The sequence below is a fragment of the Hordeum vulgare genome, chromosome 6H (genome assembly GCF_904849725.1).
Source record: "Hordeum vulgare subsp. vulgare chromosome 6H, MorexV3_pseudomolecules_assembly, whole genome shotgun sequence".
Lineage (NCBI taxonomy): Eukaryota > Viridiplantae > Streptophyta > Magnoliopsida > Poales > Poaceae > Hordeum > Hordeum vulgare.
Window position 1 is genome coordinate 212,629,582 of NC_058523.1, and position 9,656 is coordinate 212,639,237.

A 9,656-nucleotide genomic window follows, 5' to 3' on the forward strand; every position below is an offset into this window, starting at 1 on the left:
TGTGGACAGAAATGTCAATGATCTTAAGCTTCTGAGTAAACATGCCTCTATGGTTACTACTCAGGTAGAACAAGTACTTAAAGCTCAAAATGACTAGCTCGATGAGTTGAATGACAATTCCGTTAGAGTTGTCACTAGAGGCGGTAGAATGACCCAGGAACCTTCTTATCCTGAGGGTCATCTGAGGAGAATTGAACAAGATTCTCAAGGAGTTAGCACTGATTCACGTAGTCATCCTAGAAAGAAGTAGAAAGATGATAGGGATGTGCATGCTAGCAACCATGTTGCTGCTACACCTGAGAGTCCAAACGATGCCTCTGTCTCTGATGCTGAAACACAATCTCGTGATGAACATGAGCCTAATGATAATATCAATAGTGATGTTCATGAAGATGCTCAACCTAGCAACGATAAGGATGTGGAGATTGAACCTGTTGATCTTGATAACCCACAACCTAAGACTAAGAGATACGATAAGAATGACTTCGCTGCTAGGAAGCATGGTAAATAAAGGGAACCATGGGTTCAGAAACCTATGCCCTTTCCTCCCAAACCATCCAAGAAAAAAGGATGATGAAGATTTTGAGTGATTCATTGAGATGATTAGACCTGTCTTTCTACAAATGCGTTTGACAGATATGCTCAAAATGTCTCTGTATGCTAAGTACATGAAAGATATTGTGACTAATAAGAGGAGGATACCAGAGGTTGAGATTTCCACCATGCTCGCTAACTATACCTTCAAGGGTGGAACTCCGAAGAAACTAGGTGATCCCGGTGTGCCCACTATACCTTGCTCCATTAAAGGCAACTACATTAGAACGGCTTTGTGCGACCTTGGAGCCGGTGTTAGTGTTATGCCTCTCTCTCTTTATCGTAGACTTGAACTGGATAAGTTGACACCCACTGAAATCTCTATGCAAATGGCCGACAAATCAACTGCTTTCCCTATCGGCATTTGCGAGGATGTGCTTGTTGTGGTTGCTAACGTCACTATCTTAACACACTTTGTTATCTTGGATATTCCTGATGACGATGCCATCGCGGTCATCCTCGGAAGACCCATTTTAAACACTGCAGGGGCTGTTATAGATTGCGACAAAGGAAATGTCACTTTCCATGTCAACGGTAATGAGCATACGGTGCACTTTCGGAAGAAACAATATCGAGTATATTGCATCAATGCTATCAAAAAAACTTCATCGATTCTTATTGGGAGCTTTGAATGCCCTATTCCTCGTGTCAAGATGAAGTATGATTTGCTTGTTGGGGAGATACACATCCCCATTGAGGTGACCTAGTGACTATTCGAAAATTCTCAGTCTTCTTTTGTGATTCGAGAAAGTTTGTCGAGGAGGTCTGATCAACCCCATTGACGGATTTCTTTCGATGACCATGAGATGGATGAATCGAGGAGTCACAAACCTCTGTTCCAAGCTTTCACTTTAGGTTGCTTAGAAGAAAAATGATAGATTTAGTTTAGTTTTCCCTGTTTTTTGCTTTTTGCATCCGGTAGAAAAGTACCCCAAAAATAAAAGTTCTCCGAACGTCCTAAAAATCTTGTATGATTTTTCTGGAATTTTTGAAAAATACTGAGATGAAGAGCTTGTCTGGGGGCTGCACCAGTGGGCCACAAGCCCTGATGGCGCGGGCACCCCCCTGGCCGCGCCACCCAGGCTTGTGGGGCCCACAGGCACCCCCTCCACTCATTCTTGCTCTCATCTCGTTCTCCTACCTCCAGAAAAAATCGTTTCATAGCTCAAACCCGTGTTCTTGCTTCCTTGCTGGGATTTTCGATCTCTTTGCTCAAAACACCATTCTCCGAACTATTTTGGGGAAATTACTCCTTGGTAAGTGACTCCTCCATTGGTCCAATTAGTTTTTGCTCTAGTGCCATATACTCCGCGTAATTTTGCTGCCTTGGTGACCATGTTCTTGAGCTTTGCATGCCAATTCTAGGTGGTCCCAAGTAGTTTTGATGCGTATTATGGCCTCTAGGCACTTGTGGGAGTAGTTGCTACGAGTTTTGTTGAGCCTTGTTCACTTTTCCTTAGAATCACTAAAAATTTAAGAAATTTTCAGAGATAGAAAAGGGAAAAGATGAGGAGGTTCTTAAGAGGCTCGTCAAGCCGTGACCCCAAGGATGATGGGAGTGAGAAGAAGCCCAAGTATCTAGTCCCTCGAGTCGCAGAAGTTCGAGCGTGTGAGTGGCCAAGCGACGTGTTCTTACGCGCCGCTGGAATTTATGAGGACTTTTATCACTTGGTGGATAACGCAGGCCTTACCGCCTTCGTTGAAGATAAGTGTCCGCAATACCTCCTCCTCACTAATATCTTCGTACAAAGCTTTAACTTCTATCCCCCAGCGCATGTCACTCTTGGATTTTTGCAATGTTTGCATATTACCTTATGTTGGGGATATTCATGAATCTCGTCCATGGGACTTGGAAGCTTTCATCGGTACTATTGCTGTAGGAGAGGAGAGAGGAGTGTCTTGCGCTAGAGCTGCTAGCATTCATTTTCCCGTGCTTCAGTACTTCTCATTATTTGTCGGAAAATGTTTGATTGGCCGTGGGAAAGCTGGGTCACTTAGTTCCCCAGATCTTGCGGTCTTGCGCAAAGCCCTTTATAACGATAAAATTTATAGCTTGGGCGCTATAGTAGCTCAACGGTTGAACCTGAACCGTTCTATGGAGGTATCTATGCTACCCGTCTTTCCAGACACTTTGAGATACCCATTAGACTGGAGCAGGAAGAAGAGATTCTTCTTCCCGAGAGATATCTAGATTACGATAGCATGGTTCGCCATGACTTTCTCGATAGAGATATAAATAGAAGGATGATATATAACCTAGTGTTTAGTCAGGGTACTCGTGAGACTATTACTTTGCCTTCTCCTTCTTTGTTCAATCTTCATGCATGCACTTACGTTATTATGCCCTCGGACATCTACGCATATTGGGGCTTAGCCCAACCACAGGTGCCCGTGCCCAAGCCACCAGTCGAGTACCAGACTCCAGTTTATTAGTGGGAGCCAAAGGAGCTCACACAGCAGTGGCATCCTCAGTCCACTCCGGAGTACCCCGGAGGTGGTTATTTGCCTCCTTGGGAGTAGAGCAACTTAGGCCAAAAGCCTAAGCTTGGGGGAGTACGTGTTCTCACCGACTTTACATTCTTGCTTATGCTTTCACTTTGTTAGCCGGTGTTCACACTTTGCCACTGTATCATCCATGCTAGTTTATTTTATTTTTCTCGTTTTCGTTTAGTGTGTCTGTCTAGATTGAGAAAAACCAAAAAGATTTTCATTTTCTTCTTTTGCTTGTTGGGAGTTTTCCCGTGTGAAAAGTTTTCTTTTTCTTTGGGTCAAGGTAGAAGATATTGGTTACAATGTTTAGTGGCTCTCGCATGCATACCTGTTTAGCTGTCAAAAGAGCCATATTACTTTGTCTTCTCCTTTGTGTTTTCCTGCAGATTCCAGCTTTAGTCCAATGCACGAGCACTCCTATTATTGTTCGAATCATTCGGTCATGCAAGTGAAAGGCAATAATGACTATATATGATGAAGTGACTGAGCCTGGAAAAGCTGGTATGAACTCGATCTATTTTGCTTTTGTAAATATGACTAGCTCATCATGCCTGATTCAGCTTTATTGAGAGAGAAACATGTTTGCAATGAAAACTCAGAGATCATAGTTGCTTATTCCATGGTTACTTAGCTAGGAGCTTATAATGGTTTGTCTTGGATGCCCACATGAATGTTGAGATGACTATGATGTAGTATGATAGGATGGTATCCTCCTTTGAATGATTCAAGTGGCTTGACTTGGCGCATGTTCACGCATGTAGTTGAAACAAAATCAACATAGCCTCTATGATGTTCATGTTCATGGCGATTTATGTCCTACTCATGCTTTCACTCAATGTTAGTTAATCTCAATGCATTTTGATGACTGTTGTCGCTCTCTAGTTGGTCGCTTCCCAATCTTTTGCTAGCCTTCACTTTTACTAAGCGGGAATACTGCTTGTGCATCCACTTCCATCAACCCAAAGTTGTGCCATATGAGTCCACCATACCTACCTATGTGCGGTATCTACTTGCCGTTCCAAGTAAATTTGCATGTGCCACTCTCTAAATCTTCAAGAAATAAACTGTTTTGCATGCCCGAACCGCTCATGTGGTGACAGGGGGCTATTGGTATCTTCCATGCTAGGCGTGTTATCCTCGATATGTGTTTATTCACTGTCATTCACGAGAAAGGGGCCGGTAATTGGAATTCCCAGTTCCATCCTCAGATCGAAAAGATAATTGCAAACAAAACTCCCCCAGGATTGATGTTGGTATGGACGGTACCCGAGGATTCGACTAGCCGTGGAGTGTGATTGATTGGTGGTGGGGGAGTCAAAACTTTACTTTTTTGTTTGGGAACCGCCTATGGCATGTGTAGCGTGGAAGATGTTGAGAACTCTTAGTCCTTGCGTTGACAATGAAAGCATGCCACCCATAATTATTATCTCTGTTTTCAAAGCTTGAGCTCTGGCACCTCTGCAAATAAATGCTTTGCTCTGCGAAGGGCCTGTCTATTTATGTTCCTGTTGAGTCATCCTCCTCTTACAAAAGAACCAACTTAGAGAGCACCTCTGTCATTTTTATGCTTTGCTTTTAACTGTGTTGAGTATGACCGTGACTGGATCTTTATTGCCTTGAATTACAATGTTTAGTCAGCCCTTAGTCTTTGAAGGTGCTCTGCATTTATGTTTTGCAATCTCGGAAAGAGCTAGCGAGATACCATCTATTTGTACTGCTTCATGTTGTTTTGATTGAAGTGTTGACGTTTGAGACTGATTATTATATGCTCGCTAGTTGATTATGCCATTGATATGAGTTTACCATGAGACCTAGATGTCATTTGCTTATGTGGTTTGCTTGTGATCTTGCTGAAACTCTCGTTATGAGTTAGACATAGTTGCAACAACAAGATCAAACAAAGTTCGTCAAAGTTTTTCTTTTTTTCTCTTCCAGTTTGTGAACTGAATTGCTTGAGGACAAGCAAGGCTTTAAGCTTGGGGGAGTTGATACGTCTCCGTCGTATCTACTTTTCCCTTGTTGCATGATTTGAATGGAACTAACCCATACTGATGTTGTTTTTAGCAGAATTGCCATGTTGTTATTTTTGTGTAGAAATAAAAGTTCTCGGAATGTCCTGAAAATTTACGGAGATTTTTTCTGGAATAAAAGAAAAATACCTGCGCAAAGATCCACCGGAGGAGGTGGACTAGTGGGCCACAAGCCCACAGGCCGTGGCCACCCCCCTAGGCCGCGCCGTGAAGGCTTGTGGGGCCCACGTGGCACAGACGCCCCCCGAACTCAGCTTTATATCTCCTGTCTCGCCCAGAAAAAAAATCAGAGAGAAGGATTCATCGTGTTTTACTATACGGAGGTGCCGCCACATCCTGTTCTTCATTTGGAGGGCAGATCTGGAGTCTGTTTTGGGCTCCAGAGAGGGGAAATTGTCGCCATCGTCATCATCAACCTTCCTCCATCGATAATTCCATGATGCTCTTCATTGGTCGTGAGGAATCTCATCGTAGTCTTGCTTGACGGTGATAAGTTGGATGAGAACTATCATGTAATCGAGTTAGTTTTGACGGGGATTGGTCCCTAGTATCCACTATGTTCTGAGATTGATGTTGCTACTACTTTGCCATGCTTAATGCTTGTCACTTGGGCCCGAGTGCCATGATTTCAGATCTGAACCTATTATGTTGCCGCCAATATATGTGTGTTTTAGATCCTATCTTGCAAGTTGTAGTCACCTACTATGTGTTATCACTCGGCAACCCCGGAGTGACAATAGTCGGAACCACTCCCGGACATGACCATAGTATGAGGAGTTCATGTATTCACCAAGTGTTAATGTGTTGGTACGATTCTTTATTAAAAGTAGAACCTTAATATCCCGTAGTTTCCATTAGGACCCCGCTTCCACGGGAGGGATGGACAATAGATGTCATGCAAGTTCCTTTCCCTAAGCACGTATGACTACATACGGAATACATGCCTACATTAGATTGACGAACGGGAGCTAGTTACATATCTCTCCGTGTTATAGCTGTTACATGATGAATCACATCCGTCATACTCATCCATCACCGGTCCACTACCTACGAGTCTTTTACTACTGGTCATTGCTACGTTACTTTGTCGCTGCTACTGTTGCTACTTCTGTTACTCTGCTGCTTCTGCTACTGCTATTCCTTGCTACTGCTGTCACTACTGCTGTTACTTTGCTGCTACTTGTTGCAAGACTTTTTCGACACCGTTGCCGGGGAAGAGTAGTTCCCCGTCAACGTGCGACTTACTCGCGCCTTTGATACAAACAGTTAGGAATAGTCTGCCATCAACAGATCTGTTTCTGGCACCGTTGCTATCATACTACTTTGCTACTGATACTTTGCTTGCAGACACTAATCTTTCAGGTGTGGTTGAATCTGACAAACTCAGCTGCTAATACTTGAGAATATACTTTCGCTTCCCCTTGATCGAATGAATAAATTTGGGTTGAATACTCTACCCTCGAAAACTGTTGCGATCCCCTACACTTGTGGGTTATCAGCCACCTCCACTTCCACAGCTCAGAACTCAAGCTGAGCAAATGGCATTTCTTGTGAGCACTGTCCAAGGCATGGAGAAGAACATTCAAGAGATTATGCAAAATTAGAAGAGCCTTGAGAGAGTTGTGGAGACAAAAGTCCACAACATGGATTTGAAGGTAACTGAGTTGACCACCATTGTGAGACAGCTTCAACATGAAGTTGACTCTCTGGAGATTGCACTCTCAGAGGATGAAGATGAAGATGATGATGATGGCCAGGATGAGTCTCCTCCTCCCACTACCACTAGGTTCAACACCCAACCTCGGTCAGTTGTTGTTCCTGCTCTGGAGACACGACATACATACAAGATTTAGAGTGATGGATATTCTATCAACCTGCTGCACCTGATAGACACACATACTAGATTTAGAGTGATAGATTTGATAGTTGAGACTATCCGGAGAACTGCTTCGGATCAAAAGAGACCCTGTGGATATGCACCGTACATTCAGATGCTCATCAATGCCAAGCTAGGAAAGCATCCATATCTACTTGATCGTCCCCATCTATCTCTTCAGCCTGAATTTTTAAGATAATGAGGTTGTGATGGATGACAATGATCCCAACTTAGCTGCAACAAGAATAGTAGCAGAGACAGCAGAGGCTGAAGCTGCTAGAAATAGGCCACCTCCAGTTCCACAGATCTGGACCCCAGCTGAACAAATGGAATTTCTAGTGAGCACTGTCCAAGGCATGGAGAAGAACATCGAGGAGATCATGCAAAATTAGAAGAGTCTTGAGAGAGTTGTGGAGACAAAATTCCACAACATGGATGGGAAGGTAACTGAGTTGACCACCATTGTTAGACAACTTCAACATGAAGTTGACTCTGTATAGATTCCACACTTAGACGATGAAGTTGAAGATGATGATGATGAGGAGGAGGAAGAGTCTCCTCCTCCCACTACTACTAAGTTAGCACCAGGCCCACATCTTCAGCACAAGCTTCAGCACCTTCAGCACTAGCTCCAGCTCAAGCTCCTTCAGTATCAACTCCTCCAGATCCAGGGACGTCAGCAGAAGCCTTCGCACACGTTGTTCTATTGACTCCATCATCAGCTTCCCAGAGAGACGAGTAGTTCTAAAGTTTTGAACTTTTTGGTAACTTGTTGCCAAAGGGGGAGAAAGGTATATATCAAAGACTAAGTGTGAGAGAGAGGTTTTGGCTTTATTTTCTCTCGTTTGGTTTTAAAAACTTTGGTTTGTTGGATGACTTTATCCTATCTATGTGATTGATCATACATTTTATCTTGTTGGTGTCATGTGCATTGCTATTACTTCTACACACCACCAAGATGTATGTGACATGGAAGAGTAACCCATGATCCTAATCGATTATGCATTTGCATTAAAACGCAAATTTTAAGTAATGCACAAATTTAGGGGGACCTCTTGCTTTTCAAATACTTCTAAAAGCGTCGATGATAATCATTGATTATATCTTTTGTCGAAGCATTGATCTATATGTTGTCATCAATTACCAAAAAGGGGGAGATTGAAAGCCCTAGGGTGGTTTTGATAATTGATCACAACATATGCATCATTGGGATAATGTGTTTTCCAAGTGTATTTCAGAAAAGTTCAAAAGATACTATGGCTTATGGTTTATGTGGAGATGCCCCTGATGCAAGAAAGGAATTACATTGGCTCAAGCTTCAAGCTAGAAGACTCTTCATTTTATATTTGTGAGAAATCACCTTTTTAGTCCATAGGAAGCCAATACTATTAAAAGGGGATGAGGTAGTAAAATGACTCATTGCTCAAACGCTCAAAGTTAGCCAGCAAAACACTCCGTAATTTTTCCCACATATCCACTCTGTCAAGTTCCACATTCACAAATTCGGTGTCACCAACATTTCCACTTCGGACCCAACGAGTTTGAACCTGAGACAGAACCCTAGCCATTCCCACCAAATCGGTGCAACAGCAACAGCATCGGTGCTACCGAGTTCAGTGTGACCAACATTTTGTTGCTAAGGTACACAAAATCAGAATTTCCGAGTTTGAGTATTGGTGCCACCGAATTTGGCCATCTGACCGTTAGTCACCTTTTCGGTGCCACCGAGTTCTATATATCGGGCCCATCGAGATTTAAAAGTTCACACCTTTAGTGCTAGTCGGTACCACCGAGTTTCCAACTTCGGTGTCACCGAGTTTGCTCTTTTGTGTGTAATGGTTGGATTCTGGCTGCTGCCTATATATACCCCTTCACCTACCTCTCATTCGTGGGAGAAGCACTCAGAACACACACACTTCATTTCCAGATCCATTTAATGAGAGAGAACCACCTACTCATGTGTTGAGACCAAGATATTCCAATCCAATCATTTGAAACATGATCTCTAGTCTCCCCGAGCTGCTTTCCACCAAATCAACCTATCCTACCCATGCATATTCTGTTAGAGAGTTATTTGTGTTGAGAGACTATCTTTAGAAGCACAAGAGCAAGGAGTTCATTGATCTACACCATCTATTACCTTTTGGAGGGTGGTGCCTCCTAGATTGGTTAGGTGTCACTTGGGAGTCTCCTACTTCGTGTTGTGGAGTTGAACCAAGATGTTTTAAGGGCAAGGAGATTGCCTACTTTGTGAAGATCTACTGTGAGTAAGGCTAGTCCTCCATGGACGAAAGCCATGGTGGGATAGACAAGGCTGCTTCTTTGTGGACCCTCCGTGGGTGGAGCCCTCCGTGGACTCTCGCAACCGTTACCCTCTGTGGGTTGAAGTCTCCACTAACATGGACGTACGATAGCGCCACCTATCGGAACCATGCCAAAAATCGTCGTGTCAACCTCATGCATTTGAAGTGCCTACCTTACTCCTCTATTTACACTTGCATGTTTACTTTCCACTTCTATACTATTAGAACTGCATGTGTAGGGTGTACTTGACTTATTATAACTGTCGTAGCTGACTCTCAAGTAAAATTGGGAAAATGCAAAAAAATTATATTGTCAAGTAGTCTAATCACCCCCTTATAGACATACTTTCGATCCTAGAGGAA